We start from the raw sequence: 15492 nt of genomic DNA on the forward strand, positions 1-15492 counted from the left end.
TCTTCCAAGTTTTGATCTTCTTTTTCTTAAATAAGTTCCTTTAACATTTTGTATAATAATGATTCAGTGATGATGAATTCCTTTAGCTTTTTCTTGTCTGGGATAATCTTTATCTGCCCTTCCATTCTAAATGATAGCTTTGCTATATAGAATAATCTAGGTTGTAAATCCCTGCTTTTCAAGACTTTGAATATTTTTTACTAAACTCTTATAGCCTGCAAAGTATCTTTTGAGAAATCAGCTGAAAGTCTTATGGGAACTTTTCTGTAGGTAACGAACTGCTTTTCTCTTATTGCTTTTAAGATTCTCTCTTATCTTTAACCTTTGGCATGTTAATTATGATATGTCTTGGAGTGGGCCTCTTTGCAACAATCTTGTTTGTGACTCACTGTGCTTCCTGGACTTGCACATTTATTTCCTTCACCAAATTAAGGAAGTTTTCTTTCATTATCTTTTAAAATAGATTTCCAATTTCTTGCTATTTCTCTCCTCCTTCTGGCACCCCTATGATGAATGTTGGACCTCTTGAAGTTGTCTGATAGGCTGCTTGCACTGTCCTCATTTTTTTACATCCTTCTTTCTTCTTATTGTTCTGATTGTTTTTTGTTTTTGTTTTTGCTTCTTTATATTCCAAATAATTGATTCTTGGCTCCATTCACTCTACTGTTGTTTCCAGTAAATTATTCTTTATTTAATTTACTGCATCCTTTATTTCTGAATGGATATTTTTTTATGCTGCTGAGATCCTCTCTAAGTAACTCGAGCATCCTTATAACCAGTGTTGTGAGATTTGCATCTGATAGATTGCTTATCCATTTTTAAAAATTCTTTTTCTGAAGTTTTGATCTATTCTTTCATTTGGGCTGTGTTTCTTTGTCTCTTTATTTTGGCAGCCTCCCTGTGTTTGTTTCTATCTATTAGGTAGAGATTTTCTGACTCTGTGTCTTGGTAGTGTGGCCTAATGTAGTAGGTGTCCTGTAGGGTCCAGTGGCTCAGCCTCCCCCATCATCCAGGCTGGGTACTCAAGGTATGTACTCTGCCTAGGCTGAGTATACTTTTCTCTTGTAGTGGAGACTTGATTGCTGTTGGCAGGTTAATGAGAGCGATTTACCCAGGCCAGTCGGCTGCAAGGACTGGCTGTGACCACTGACCACCAAACTCTGGCCTCCGTGGAGGATCTGCTGTGCAGGGGTTGGGTGGTGGTGCTCTAGCATGGCCAGTAGCTGTCCACTGGATGCATAGGCTCTGGGGTTTCCTGGGTGGTGCAGGCCAAGGTCAGTACCCACTTCTGTTCTACCCAGGGACACCCTGTGTGATTTATAAAGCAATCTGAGATGGCTGCTACTTGTGCTGGGCTTGGAATTCCCAGGTGAAGTCAAGCTGTGAATCTAAACTGGCTGATGCTTGTGCCAAGCCTGGGACAACTTAGCTGTTGTTTGTTTGACAGGATTTAAGAAGTTGTGAAGCATTAGCCAAGACCAGCCATTCATTTGAAAAGTCTCTGTTAATAGTTTGAGTGGGCCAATAAATTGTGTGGGACAGAGTCTCAGGGGATCTTCATGGTAGGGCAAACAGTGTTAGCCAGGTTGATGGAGACTCAGATATGGCACTTGCCCGCTGGCTGGGACTCTGTGGGGTGAGGCCTCCGAAAAGTGACAATGGCCTCTGCCTGTCTTTCTGTCTGAGAAAAAGCTTATCCCAGCTGCTCTCTGGATGCCCAGACACTTTAGTTCCTCCCTGTAGGCCACTGGTGCCTTTTAAGTTGCTACCCAGGGGCTGGGGCTCAGAGAGAGTGAGTCTGAGTAAGTCTGTGTGTGGGAACTGCTTGGGACTCCAGGAGTTTCTTCCACCAACTTAATCCCCACTGGTTTTTGCAGACAGAAACTATGGGGACTTATCTTCCTGGCATTGAAACTTGAGCTGAGGGATCTGGTGTGGTGCTGTGACTTCTCCCTCCTGAAATATCCCTCCTGAATTTTTAGCCACCATACATGGATGTGGGACCAGCCCATTCTGCATATCTTCCCTTCCTACCAGTCTGGATGGATGTGGTTTCCTTAATTCTGTAGTTGTCAGACTTCCATTCAACTCAATTTCTGATGGTTCTGAGAGATAGTTGTTCTATATCTTAGTTGTAATTTTGGTGTGGTTGTGCAAGGAGGTGAACTGTATTTATCTATGGTGCCACCTTAGGAAGAAATATGCTTTAAGAGACAGTATATGGCCATGGTTCAAATCTGGATTTTGGAGCCAGATTTTCTGGGCTCAAATGTTAGCTCTGCTCCCTATCAGCTCAGACAGGTTATTTCATCTCTTTGCACCTCAGATTTCCTCATTTGTAAGTGGAGGTTTGTAAAAAAGGGTTTATTTATCAGTCGTGGTACTTTCTTTAGTTATTTTTTGTACAAAATATGTACTGTAATTTTTCTAAAGTAAATGTCACTCCAGCTGATACTTTAGCAGGAACCACCCGTTGCTTCATCTCTCCTGGTCAGGGAGTTTCATCCTCACTTCCCCCAACAAAACAGAGAATAGTCCAGTTACCTTTTCCAAGGACTTTATGATGATTATACATTTTGGTTCTTCTTCTCAGTGGAGACGGTGTACAGAGAGGTGAGGAGGGCCGAAGAATAGGAACACGTGATTGAGGGCCACTACAAGCTGAGAATCGGAGGCCTAAGAACAATTTGTCATTGCAGAGGACTTTGGTGACTGCAAGCACTCACACAGAAACATTATCTTGTAGTCTTTGCACCACAGGATAAGGATCCTTAGACCTTGCTTATCAGGCTTTACTTGAAGCTGGACTCCTCATTCCTATGTCAACCCATCTTTCCCTCTGGAATGCATTGTAGGAAAAAACACAGGGCCCTAAGCATCAGTGTGAGATAGTTGGAAAGAACACACAGTCTTCATTTAAAGCCTGGTAGATCCAAGTTTGTATTCTGGCTCTGTATCTTACCAGCTATAGAACCTTGGGCAAGTTAATTTAATTTTTCCAGACCTCAGTTTTCACATCTATCCTACAGGGAAATAATAATATCCACTGCAGAGCTATTGTGAGACTTAGAAATGAGAGATGTGAAACACCTGGCATGTACTCAGAACCATCATTATGATGACAATGCTACCCGCCCCACCCCATAGTCATCAGGCTCTGTTTGGACCTTCAGAGATGAGAAACCACTTTAAAATGCCTCACACAGCTTCCAGCATTAAGAAGTTGCATGTGTTCTACCCAAAGATGTCTTTGCAATTATTTAGATAGGTTGCCTCTTTGTCTGACCTTAGGTTCTTCCATCACCATACTTCTCTGCAGTGACTGGTGAAGAAGGAAGTTTGGTGTGGCATCCAGGCTCCTTTCCCCAAAGAAGCCCTTCTCCTATCAGCCACTTTTCTCCATGCTCTGCAGAAGTTTCTCAGTGTAGATGTGTCTCAGCTGGAATGGGAGTGCATGTTTTGGGTAAGTTTAAGTGTTGCATACTAAGGAATATAATGAGCTATGTAGAATCCAGGTCCTTTGTATCTTTAGAGAAATGTTATAGGATATGTGCTGCAGTGCTTTCTTCTTAACTGGAAAAAAAAGCAGATGGAGATGATCATAATTAAAATGTAGAGTCATTAAAAAACAAAACAAGCAGAAGAAAAAAACCACACTAAAGATAATGCTCAGTCCCAAACATTTAAAATTTCTTTCATAAAGAACAAATACCTACAAAGAAATCAGCAGATCAGAGAAGCTCAACTAAGAAAAACTACACTCACCCCACTGTTACAATCTTTAATAGGGCCTTTCCCTGCCCTCTGGGAGGGGGACAGCACCCAGAAGGGGCTCTTTGCACTGTCTGGGAGAGGTTGGGGTTCCCTGTGTGCTGTGACACCTCCCAAAATTCCCAGGTGCCCCAGATGGAAGGCAACTCAAAGGAACACATGTGATAGGTTTGTGAACTTGGAGAGTCATCTTAACTCCCAGGTCTTAGGCTTCCACTGATAAAACTGGAATAAAAATATTTGAGAATCTTTATGGTTCTGAATTAATGCAAAACTAACTTTTCTTAAATTGAGAAAAACAACAGGGGCAAACCAATAACAACTAAGGAGCTTTATATACATTTGTATCTGCATTTTTTCCTCACAGTGACTTGGTGTGTTAAGGGTCCATTGTCTACTGTTTCCTGAAGAGGATATGAAAGCTCAGAGACATTAACCCATTAGCCTTAGACAGCTGTGGTTAGGTTGGGATTTGAACCCAGGTCTGTATGAGTCACCAAGTTACACATTTTTTTCACTTAAGAAAATGATGTTTTCACTGAGTCTTAAAGATTAGAAAAATGGAAATGCTGGTGGTAGCCATTAATTCTCTTATTTATCAGACATTAATTAGGCAGCTACAGTTGCTAGATCCTGTGACAAGAGGTAGGAAAGCAGCGGGGGCACCATGGGACTGATAGGCTTGCAGAACTAAGACATTATGGTTATTATTCTTCATGGCTGAAAAAGAAATGCAAAAATGCACTTCGATTTTCCTTAAATTTGTGCAGCCCTTTACACTTTCCTGGCTTTCCGGGTTCATTACCTTGTTTTGATCTTCATAATGACAGAGAAAGAAAATAGTACAAATAATACTACGCCCATCTTCCAGGTAAGGAAACTGAGGCTCAGAAAAATCATGTACCAGAACTTAAGTCTTCCCAGGCCATGTCCAGTGTTTTTATATTATGCAAGGCAGCCTCTTGAATTCGGTGGGAAATCATAGCTCCTATTGGACTCATCCACTATTCCTTTTGTTCACTTATTGGTCTATATGATCCCAAGCAGCTCCAGTGCAGGTTTCACTTTCCTCCAGCTTTTGTAGGCACAGGCGAGCCTGCCTGAGACGTGCCTGGACTGAGGTCTGCTCTGGCTTGTAGACAAAACTTCTGGGTGGCGCCTCATAACCCAGGCAGCAGGAGTCACCCAGCTGTCACCATCTCTCAGCAGTGTGACACAATTTTTTTTTTTATTTATTGATTTGAGGGAGGGAGGGAGGAAGGAAGGGGGGGGGAGAGAGAGAGAGAGAGAGAGATTGATTTGTTGCTTATTTATGCATTCATCGGTTGATTCTTGTATGTGCCCCGACCAGGGATCAAACCAGCAACCAGTCTTGGCATATTGGGGTGATGCTCTAACCCCCTGAGCTACCTGGCCAGGGCAGGTTCACGCCATTTTGGATAGGATGCACCACTAGTTCAGCTCAACCTGCATCCACACGGACTGTGTCAAAAACGATCCCAGGTATCAGGACATAATTTGGGGCCCTTCATTTAATCCACAGCCTTTCTCCAAGGCCGGGCACCATGTGTGAAGAGAGGCACAAATGAACAGAGTGGGGACACATCCCAGAGTCCGTGTCAGCTGAGAAGCAACTAGGAGACCAGGGAGGATTCGCCTGGAGAAGAGAACACGTGATGGCTGAGGAGGGCGAGGGGAAAAGAAATATTGATTTAATATTCATCACGTGTCAGGCACTGTACAAGGGTCTGAAAGTAGGGACATTCTTGTCCTCATGGAGCATGTGCTAAATTATAAGTATAAGGGCTTATGCTTACATTCTTTTGAGGGCTCTTCTTGGTTCGCTGACCTGAAAGCCTCATATAAATGAACACATTTAATCCCAAAGACCCTCTATGAGGCACCATTATTATTATCATGCTCACTTGGCAGGTAAGCAAACAGGCACAGGAGGTAAAGAGCATGTGCTCAAGGCGTTAAGGTCAGTGACAGCTGCAAGCCGCCCCTGGGCCCCCAGGCTGCAGCTCCCGTGTGATTAACTACTAGGCTTACTGCCCTCCTCAAGTCTAAGGAGGCGGCTACAGTGTGTGAAACACTTGCATGCATGGGTTTGGGTTCATGGCAGGCCTGTCCCCCTGGGTCTCTCACGGTGCCCATGCCAGAGCAAACTGTGGCCTTGAACCACTGCCTGGCCTCTGCCCACGGGCTACAGGCACTGAGGCAGGTTGCACAGTGGAAAAAAAAAAAGAAAGAAGGAAAGAAGAAAGGAAGGAAAAAAGGAAGGAAGAAAGGAAAAGAGACTTGCACATGTACTATTCCATTTGATTCTCTCAGCAGCTCCGAGAGGGACCTGTGATCACCACCACTTTATAAATGAGGGATCAATGACTTGGGGAGATGAGGACATTTGCCCAGCAGGTTAGCGTCTCACAGCCTGGCCTGGAGTCCCCCCTCCGGATCCAGGGTGTAGCACCTCCTTGCTTATAGAGCTGGGGGAGGTGAGAGGCCATTTGGACAAATTCTTTCGATTTTATAAGGAAAGATCTGAAGGGTAACTGAGGAACTGGAGGGCACATGACTTGCTCTGTGGTGAGTAGTGTCACCTCCAGCTCTCGTTTTGCGATCCACATACCTCTCTCAGCTGTCTTAGTCCAACTCTTATTTTTTTAAAACAGATTTTGTTTATTTATTTTTAGAGAGAGGGGCAGGGAGAGAGAAAACGAGGGAGAGAAACATCACATGTGAGAGAAACATTGATCAGTGGCCTCTCATATATCCTCGACTGGGGACCTGGCCTGCAACCCAGGCATGTGCCCTTACCGGGAATCAAACTGGCACTCTTTTGGTTTACAGGATGACACCCAATCCACTGAACTATGCCAGTCAGGGCCCAACTCCTTTTAAGAGATAATAAAACAGATGCCAGAAATGTACATGACTTGTCCAAGGCCAACAAGTGAATGATACAAATGAACTAAAGGCCAGGCCTTCTAGCTCCTAGTTCCAGCAGCTGTGCACAAGCTGGATGAGGGTGAAATAAGCTTTTCTAGATGGAGTGCCCTGTTGTTAGACTGTTTCCCTGAAGCACATGATCCTCACAGAGGAAATGCACATGAAACAAGCATGCGTGCAGGACAGAAACAAAGACTAGGAGAGAGAGAGAGAGAGAGAGAGAACATTTTTCTAAAAGCAGGTGCAGAATTCCTCTCAGGGAGAGAGCGACTGTTGTGGGAAAATGAGCTCTGTAGGAGTTCTGAGTCCCTGTGAGTATCTGTGGCTGCCAGAGAATTGAGATGAACCACCTGAATAACAGAGAAGGAAAATTCTTGAGCTCCAGGGGAAGTGTCTAACTTTAGGTTCCTCCGAAAGACTACCAGAGACAAAGGCTTGGGTACAGGTAGAGAATCTGGGAGGTGATCCCAGAAAACACAAGTGAGGACCAGGGAAGCGTGACCGGGAAGGGAGAAAGCTACTAACGGTGCCTTGGTGAGGAGGTTTCACTGTGGACAAGTGAGGTGCCAAAGGGACCGAGGAGCTGAATTGGAGCTGATGTGCCTCCAGAGCTGTCACATCTAAAGTCCGGGATGTTGGAGATTTTTCCAGGCTCTTGCCCCTCACTGGTTGAGGACTGGCCCTCGCTGGTGCTGCTGGACTGCCCTGGATGAGTCGATCAAGTTTTATGCCCTGGAGGGAGCCCGCAGGTGGAGGAGTGGAGAGGCACAGGCAGACAGCCGCAGGGTCCTGGAAACTGTTTTGTCACTGTCGGTTGGCTCAAAGTAGAGGAAGGGTATGTGGGCTGGGGTCTGATAAAGGCATGATTCTTACTGGGGTCAGGGAGATGGCAGGAGCCTGCACTCTCTTTTTTAAAAATGTTTTATTTATTTATTTTTAGAGAAAGGGGAAGGGAAGGAGAAATAGTAGGAGAGAAACATCAATGTGTGGTTGTCTCTCACGTGTCCCCTACTGGCAACCTGGCCTGCAGCTCAGGCATGTGCCCTGACTGGGAATCGAACCGGTGACCCTTTGCTTCACAGGCCTCTGTCACCTCTCTTAAACCCACAAAATGTCTAGCATGAGTGGGTTTTCTTGGGGAAACATGGGAAGGGATTAAGGTGTGCAGCTGGGGTAACTTGAAGCAAAACCAGCAGTCACACAGTTGTAAAGCTGGATCACAAGGGCACAAGCCTCCGGAATTGGCAAAACCCTAGACAGAGTCCCCTCCACTTCCACAGGCTGGGGAACTGGGTCTCTAAGGGGCGTCTGGGTTACACACACAGCTCTTATGAGGCCACTCTAGGCATTGGAACGGGTCATGTGGGAGTGAATGAGGTTTTCTCCACTGGGATAGGGACCCCGGTAGACCCTGGATGGTGTCTCTTGAGCCAGAACTGATAGCTGCTCCCCTCCCCTCCTCCGTGCCCAGAGCAGCCGGCTTGCTCTGTGAGTAGTTCTGGGTTCAGGCTACTCCCTCCCCATTCCCAGGTGGCCAGCAGGGTGCGTGAGGCTGCAGAAAACTTACCAGATGAGATGAACCCTTCACGGAAGGCAACTTCATGTGGAGCGATGGAGTCCCATTCGGCTGGACAGACGCATTCATGGTGAAGCCCAGTGGAGAGGAGGCAATGAGACAGCCACTCCTGGTCAAAGCTCTGAGCATGGGCATGGCGTCCCCATCACTGGGACCAATGTCTGCTGGCATGACATGGGTGAGGTAGTGGAAAGATCAACTCAATTCTCTCTCTCTCTCTGTCTTTAAGAGAAAGAACGGCTGCCAAACCTCAGAGTGAAAGCTAGACAGAGGAGTTTTGTTCCTTTCGATTTAGTGTGTACCTCAGCTGCCACGGCGAAAACGGTGACTGACACAAGTTAGCTGGTGAGCTCTTGGCCTTTCTGCTCTTGGCACAACTGATAACAAACCAGGTCCCCACTGTCTCTTTCTTCTCGTGGACTTTTATCATCATTTACCTCCCTGTCACTATGTGAACAACTGGACCAATAACCAGATAGGCAGAGAGAGGACTCTGTGTTCAACAGGACTGTGTTGTGCTGGGAGGCGGGGGACCTGGGTTCAAATCTCTGTTCTGCCACTAACTGGCTCTCTAGGCCCCCCCATCCTTGTCCACAGAGCCAGAGTCAGCCAGAGATCTCTGTCCCCTCGTCCACACCAGGGTGTGATGCTGCCTCATTTTTTTTAATCCTGGGAAGGAGATGTGAGCTGCAGTTCTCTGAGAAAAGGCTTTGTCACTCACTGTACCTGCTACTTTGGCCTTTTCATAGATGAGATAACCTATAGGTGGTTTTCTCATCAATAAAATGGGGATAATAAAGCCTGCTCTGCCTAATTTTTAGGGTCTTAGGGGAAGATGAGGTGAGATAATGACCGTAAACTTCTCCTATAAATGGTAGAGTTTGTCATTCATTCATTATCAAGTGATTTTGAGCATTTATGTCTGTGTTGGTTCCTGAGAATTTAAGAATGAGATATAGTCGCTACCCTAGTAGGCTTTCAGTTCGGTGTGTGTATCAACAAGTAAGCATGTAATTAAGTGACTGTGACTCATCCTGTAAATTTCCGTGACTCACCCTAACAAGCAATTACAGGTTACCACGCCATGAGAACTCGAACGACTTTGTGGATAGAACACTCGATCAGTCACCACTTACAGAATTCCTGCTCAGTGCATTCGTATTTCTCTCCTGGTTGAGGCATGTTCCTCCCTGGCTCTTACGGCCCTTTTGTTCTCTCTGTCCCCTGTTGTTTGACATGTCTGTTTTTGGCACACCCTCCTTTCCAGGCCAGGTCTAGTGTCCTTTCTCGGGCAAACATCCCATGAAGGGAGTGGGGCCAGCTTCCCAGGAAGTACAGGCTGTTCTTGTGTGCAGAGCCTCAGGGACCAGGTGTCTGCCAAGCCGAATGTGCTTCTTGGTGTGTACAGTATTTCTGAGGTGAGGACATGCCAGGTGAAAGGAGCCCAGAGATGCCAGTTCTCCCTCTCCCTCCTTGAAAGGCAAAACTCCCTTCTATCTGCCAGGTATATAAAGAGCTCTGCCCTAGCCCAGCCCTGTGGCCAACACCACTCCCTACCAGATGGCAGAAAGCAAGCCTGCAGGAAATCAGAGCAACTGCTTCTTTAAGGACGCTTGAGCTTACGGGGAAGGCCCGTTTGGTGGTACTAGGCAGTGAGGCAGGTCCAAGGCGGGCCCAGAAAAGAAGAGGCCCCTGAGAAGCATTTGTGTATCCAGCCCTGGTCAATTCTGCCAGTGTTGCTGTGTCTACTCACCTTTCCCCACAAACACCCCAAATGCATCCTGGTGCCCTTGGTTTTAGAGCAGAAGCTCTCTCTTAACTGACCTGCGTGCTGCTGCCTTGTCAGGAAAACTGGGGCTCACTATTTCCTCTGTCAATGTTCTGATTGTTACCTGTGGGAGGTGGCGTCCTTGCAATTAATAGTCTACTTTTTGGGTTGCATGTAGAGTTTTCCTCCCACTAATGGAGTTGCTAGTTATTAGTTATTGTTTACTGAGAGTCAGTTCCATTTATTCCCAAATTGTTTACTCCCATTGCAGTTGTTATTATTGTATAATTCAATAAGATGTTACATAATTTGATGAAATTTATTTCCATGAAAGCTGAGATATATTTTTGAAAGCTTCAGTGAAAGTAAATTATTTATTAAAATTCCTGTCAGAGGCATAGGATAAAGAACTGGACCTCATAGGGTATTGCTTGTCACGTTTGCTCGTGTCCCATGGGCCAGAACTTGGTCACATGTCCATGTCTTTGCAAACTGGGAAATGTGGTCTTTATTCTAAGAGGCCACATACCCAGTAAAAATTTGAGTTTTCATACTTTAAGAGAGATTGGGGGAAAGGGTACTGGGGAAAATTGGCAATTTCTGCCATAGTGCACACAAAGCCTTCTTTTCTAAGATTCTTTGATTTGACCCTTAAAAAAAATTAGCTGATGGATCCTTGGACCAGATATCCTCAGATAAGAAGACTCTTATTCTATAACTTATCTTTCTGGGGCTCTCTTCTGCCTAAGTGCTATTCAGCCTTTTTTCATTCTCTGGTTTTTCATGTATTCATTTGCTTAGTCCATACATGTTTATTTTTGTACAAGGCACCAGGCACTGAGGAAATGGTGACAAGCAAGGAAGACAGGGCCCTGCCTTCTGTGGTTCTCAGCCTAGTCAGGATCCTGTTGTATAAGTGGTGTGACAGGGACACATATGGGGTCCTGTGAAAGCACACTGAAGAGGATGAAGGTCAGAGGAAACTACCAGGAGGTGAATTTTGAGATTGTCTAGCAGGTGAGTGGGCCGGAATGAGGAGGCAATGAGATGGAGTATCCTAGGAGTGATCATGCTGTACTTGGAAGTTAGTGCCCACTGTCCCCGTCTTGCTCTCCCTGTCCCCTCTCACAGGTACCATTTTGCTTCCTCTCCCCTTGCCACACCCTCCTCCTGAATAGGTGTGCTCTCTTAACTCTCATGTCTTTTCCTTTTCCTTTGCCCTCCCTTTTCTTTCAGCCCAGAGTGTTTTCCCCATCTTGTTGTCATTCTGACAATTTTCCTGCTCATCCGGCCAGACCCAGTTCAAATGAGTCTCACTCTGGATAAGTTCCCCTGACTCTCCCCACAAAGGCTCACTTTTCTTGCCTCTGGGCTTTCCCAGCACTTTACATACTCACTCGTCTACAATATTGCCTATCTGGTTGTTTCATGTGCTTGTCCCTTTTTCCGAGCAGAATGCCAGCTCCTAGAAGGATGGCCATCAGGGTGCTTTAGTCCCATCTGACACGTACCCCGACCTGAGTGTTTAGTCTTCAGTGAGGGCTCCTCAGTGTTCAAGGAAGATGTGGAATTTTGGAGGAGTGGAATGTGGCTCTACCTATTAACATAGCGTATGGCATTGGGCAACTAACTCACTTCCTCAGTTTGGAGCTCAGTTCTCTATCTACAAAATGAGGAGACTGGATTTAATAACTGCTATGATTGTTGTACAAAATCAAAATTCAACATGCTCACCACTCCTATGGCTACCTTCCTAGGGCAGAAATTGCTGGGCTTTCAATCAAATGCGTTTGCAACTTTGATCATAGCTAAATGTTAGATGTGAGGGAGTCCAGTGGCGTCTGAGGCCGTCTGTCCTGAGATCTGTGTGTTAGGAGAGGGGAGCCATAGGTGAGTAACTACACCAACCACACCCTTCCTGTTGAGGAGTCTGAATGCAGGGTACAGTAGGTGGGGAAGCTTGGGGACAGGTGGGGAGAAGTCAGTGACGGAAACCATGAGTCTGAGAGGAGAGTGAGGAGCGAGAATTTGCCAGGAAGAGCAGCGACAGATTGAGTGAGACGGGAGGGCGTGCTGTTGGGCTGCTAGAACAGTTGTGGTGCCGTGAATGACTGTGGCTGAGAGGGTTCCCTCTGCTTATTCCCCACATGGCAGTTTAGATGATGTATGGTCCCTTCGCAGTTCCCTTAACAAAAGCTTACTGGTCTAAGCATTTTATGATCCCTATAATAAAGGCACTGTCATTATCTCCACTCTATAGAGGAAGAATGGGGAAGATGAATGCCATTGTCAAATACATACTAGCAAATAGAAGAGCCAGGATTCAAACCCAGCCTGCCTAGGTCTGAGTCCAGGTACTTAACCCTTATACCATGATGCTTCTTACAGACAGCAAGCTATTTTTGAGCACCTATTGTATGCCAAACCCTGTGCTAGGCACTTTACTATTAATTTTTAGTAAACTAAAAATGTAAATGTAAACTATCACATTTATTCTTATATGTATTATCTCATTTAATTCTTATAATAGCTTTATGAAACATACATCAATATATCTATCCTATAGATGGAAAATAGGTGCTCAGAAATGTCAAATACTTTGTCCAGGGTCAGGTAGGACTGACCATACCTATCTGGAATGGGAAAGAAATGGCTTTCAGTAATTCCCTTCTGAAGGATGGAGATAGCTGAGCCCTCACCTCAGTCTTGGGATCTGCCATTCACAGGGACAATTAGGGCACTATCTGTCATTGCAGGAACTATGAAAATATGAGACAGAGACTCAGTGTGATAAGGATTCACAGGCATTTCTGGAGGTTGCAACTACAGTGGGGTTTGGGGGAAGGGAAGAGACGGTGCAAAGAATACAGCTTGCTTTAGCTTGGAATGAGCTATTTTTTCTCTCCCATCTTTTCTGCCTTCTGCTTAATTGCTTTATAGAGATAAATAAAGCTGGGGAAAATTACATTTGGCAGCCTTCAATAGGGCTTGAATTTGTGGTTCTTTCTCCACTGTTCCCCAAGATGGTGACAACTATTTTGTTAATTGCAGATTTGTTAACTGAGATTCTCATCTTTTATACTTGGATTTTTTTCTGGATTGCATGAGGAAGTAATATGTAAGTGATACCCCAGCCTTAGGCAAACTAACAGATGCATAAAAATATGCGAATAGAAAACGAACCTCCAGGCTAACTAGCCTTGTTGAAACAATGGATTAACCTATCTGGGCCTTTGGTGTGTCCTTTGTTAATTGGAAGATAAGAAATTCAGCTGAAAGCAACATGGTTGCTGGAAAGATCCAGTAAGATAATGATAATTCCTGGATTTTATTTATGCTGTTCTGTTAAGATTTACCTCTGAAGTCCTCTAACTGGCTCAGCTTTATCCCCATTTTGTGCATAAAGGAATAAACTTCGAGATGTGAGGTGGCTGGGCTATTACCACTCAGCTCGTACATGGCTGCGTCAGGACCCAGTAACTCAATGGCCAGGAACACAAGGTTAAAATTATTATTATTATTATTATTATTCATTTGTTTTTAATTCTCACCCTAGGATATGTTTATTGACTTAAGAGAGGGAGGAAGGGAGAGAAAGAAACATTGATGTAAGAGAGAAATATTGATTAGTTGCCTCCCATGTGCACCCTGACCAAGGATTGAACTCACAACCTTTTGGTGTGTGGGACAAACCAACTGAGACACCCAGGGCAGGGGTTAAAATTATTACAAGATAATGTTACACACAGAAGAAGTCACATTATTTATTTTTCTTATACTTATTTTTTTGGGGTACAAAACTTATATGAGTTCATTGTTTTTAACTCAAATGCGTTAGAGATGCAAATCTAAGAAAGTATCTTTTAATCTCACCACTCAGATGCAAATGCTGCTGTTTGCTGTATATTTTCCCAGATCTTTTTTTCCTACAGCATCATCACTGTTAGCAATAATATAGTAAGTCACATTCTGAAAGCTGGTAATAGTTTCAGAGTGCTTTTACAAAAATGCTCTCAAGGCACGTGTGCCCACCATCATTTCCTTCTCTGATTAGAGGGGAGCATGAGCCTGTGTCTTGGAGGACACTGAAGATCCAGCAAATGAGGTTTGGATCCACCTGAGGTCACAAGAATAAGCATTTTAACTGAGCTCACTGTTGCCTGCAGACTCGGAAGCTGGCTGCCCTCCCTTGGCTGGTGAGCTGTTGGACAGAGCTCAACGGCTGTTTTGACATTTCATAGACACGGCCTGAGCTGCTGCAGACAGAAGGAAGTCAGCATCCACCAAACTCCACAGCCAGGATCCACAGGCTTATAATAGATTAACTTGCAATTATTTGCATGTCTTGAATTGAACTAAGAAATCGAATATCATAAAACAAAGATGCCAGGTGGAGTCACTGTTGGCACTAGCAGGAACCTCAGGAATCACCTGGCCCCGTCTATGTATTTTATTGCATAGTGAAGAAAATTGAGCTCCAAAGCTAGGAAGAGATTGGCCCTGTTTGTGTAGTTCAATCTAGGTGGAGAAATGTTTCCTGAGCGCCAAGTATTTCCTGGATTCTTGCTAGATATTAGGTCTGTTTCCAGCCTTCAAAGCATTGACAGTCCCTACTTCATTGTCCAAAATATCATAAAAGCATATGGGGAAATAATCAAACATTGTCAGGGAAGAAGAGAGGGAAACCTAACCTCTTTCTGTAGCACTGAGGTACATACCAGAGTGAAAGAACCAGGTCAACGACTGTCTTCCCGAATCAACCTTCTGTAACCCCTGCCACTCACAACTCATCCCCCGTGATGACCTCCCACGCCTTTCATCTAGACTTCCTCTGTAACGTTTGAACTCGACCTGACGTGGTGGTCCCCTCCCCCATCAGACTGTGGCCAATTCCTGAGCACAGGCAGTGCCATGCTGCTATTTTTATTCTTAGTGCTTAGCATGCACATTGAATAAGTGCTGTCAATTGATGAATGAATTTCTGCTTCTTTAAGACAGATTGCACTTTTCATGGTGTTACACATGGCTTCCAAAATATACATTTCTGGAGTGTTAGGTAAGACTGGAGAATATAAATTCAATATACAGGCTCCCTGGCCTCTACATTGCATTCTCCCCTCAGGGTTGTGGCCCATATGTTCATGCTTTGATTTTTGGCAATGTGCTTAGCGTCATCAATCAAGATCACACCTGGTGCTCTTCTTCCTTTGTGGAATGCTTGTAGAAACAGTATTTGGTCTATAATACATTGACCACTGCTAAAAATGTGTGGGTAAGTCATCCTTATTGTGCATATTTATGACATCCATGCCGTCTCCTATGCAAACATTCCTATCTTTAATCCCTAACCAAAGTTGAAGTGGCAGATTCTCTGCCCCCAGTTTCCTGGCAGCCAGAGCATAGATATGACCTTGGGACTGTAAAT

General features: G+C 44.7%; 1 non-coding gene across 1 annotated transcript; it reads left to right on the top strand.

Annotated features, from left to right (window-relative positions):
- The first annotated feature begins 5873 nt into the window (after positions 1 to 5873).
- LOC118984800 (small nucleolar RNA SNORA42/SNORA80 family) lies at positions 5874 to 6006 on the top strand. Its single transcript, XR_005065988.1, has one exon. It is a non-coding gene; the product is annotated as a small nucleolar RNA SNORA42/SNORA80 family (small nucleolar RNA).
- Positions 6007 to 15492: the final 9486 nt, after the last annotated feature.

Source organism: Sturnira hondurensis, unplaced genomic scaffold (genome assembly GCF_014824575.4).
Source record: "Sturnira hondurensis isolate 20B ecotype Veracruz unplaced genomic scaffold, ASM1482457v3 Scaffold0003801, whole genome shotgun sequence".
NCBI classification, from domain to species: domain Eukaryota; kingdom Metazoa; phylum Chordata; class Mammalia; order Chiroptera; family Phyllostomidae; genus Sturnira; species Sturnira hondurensis.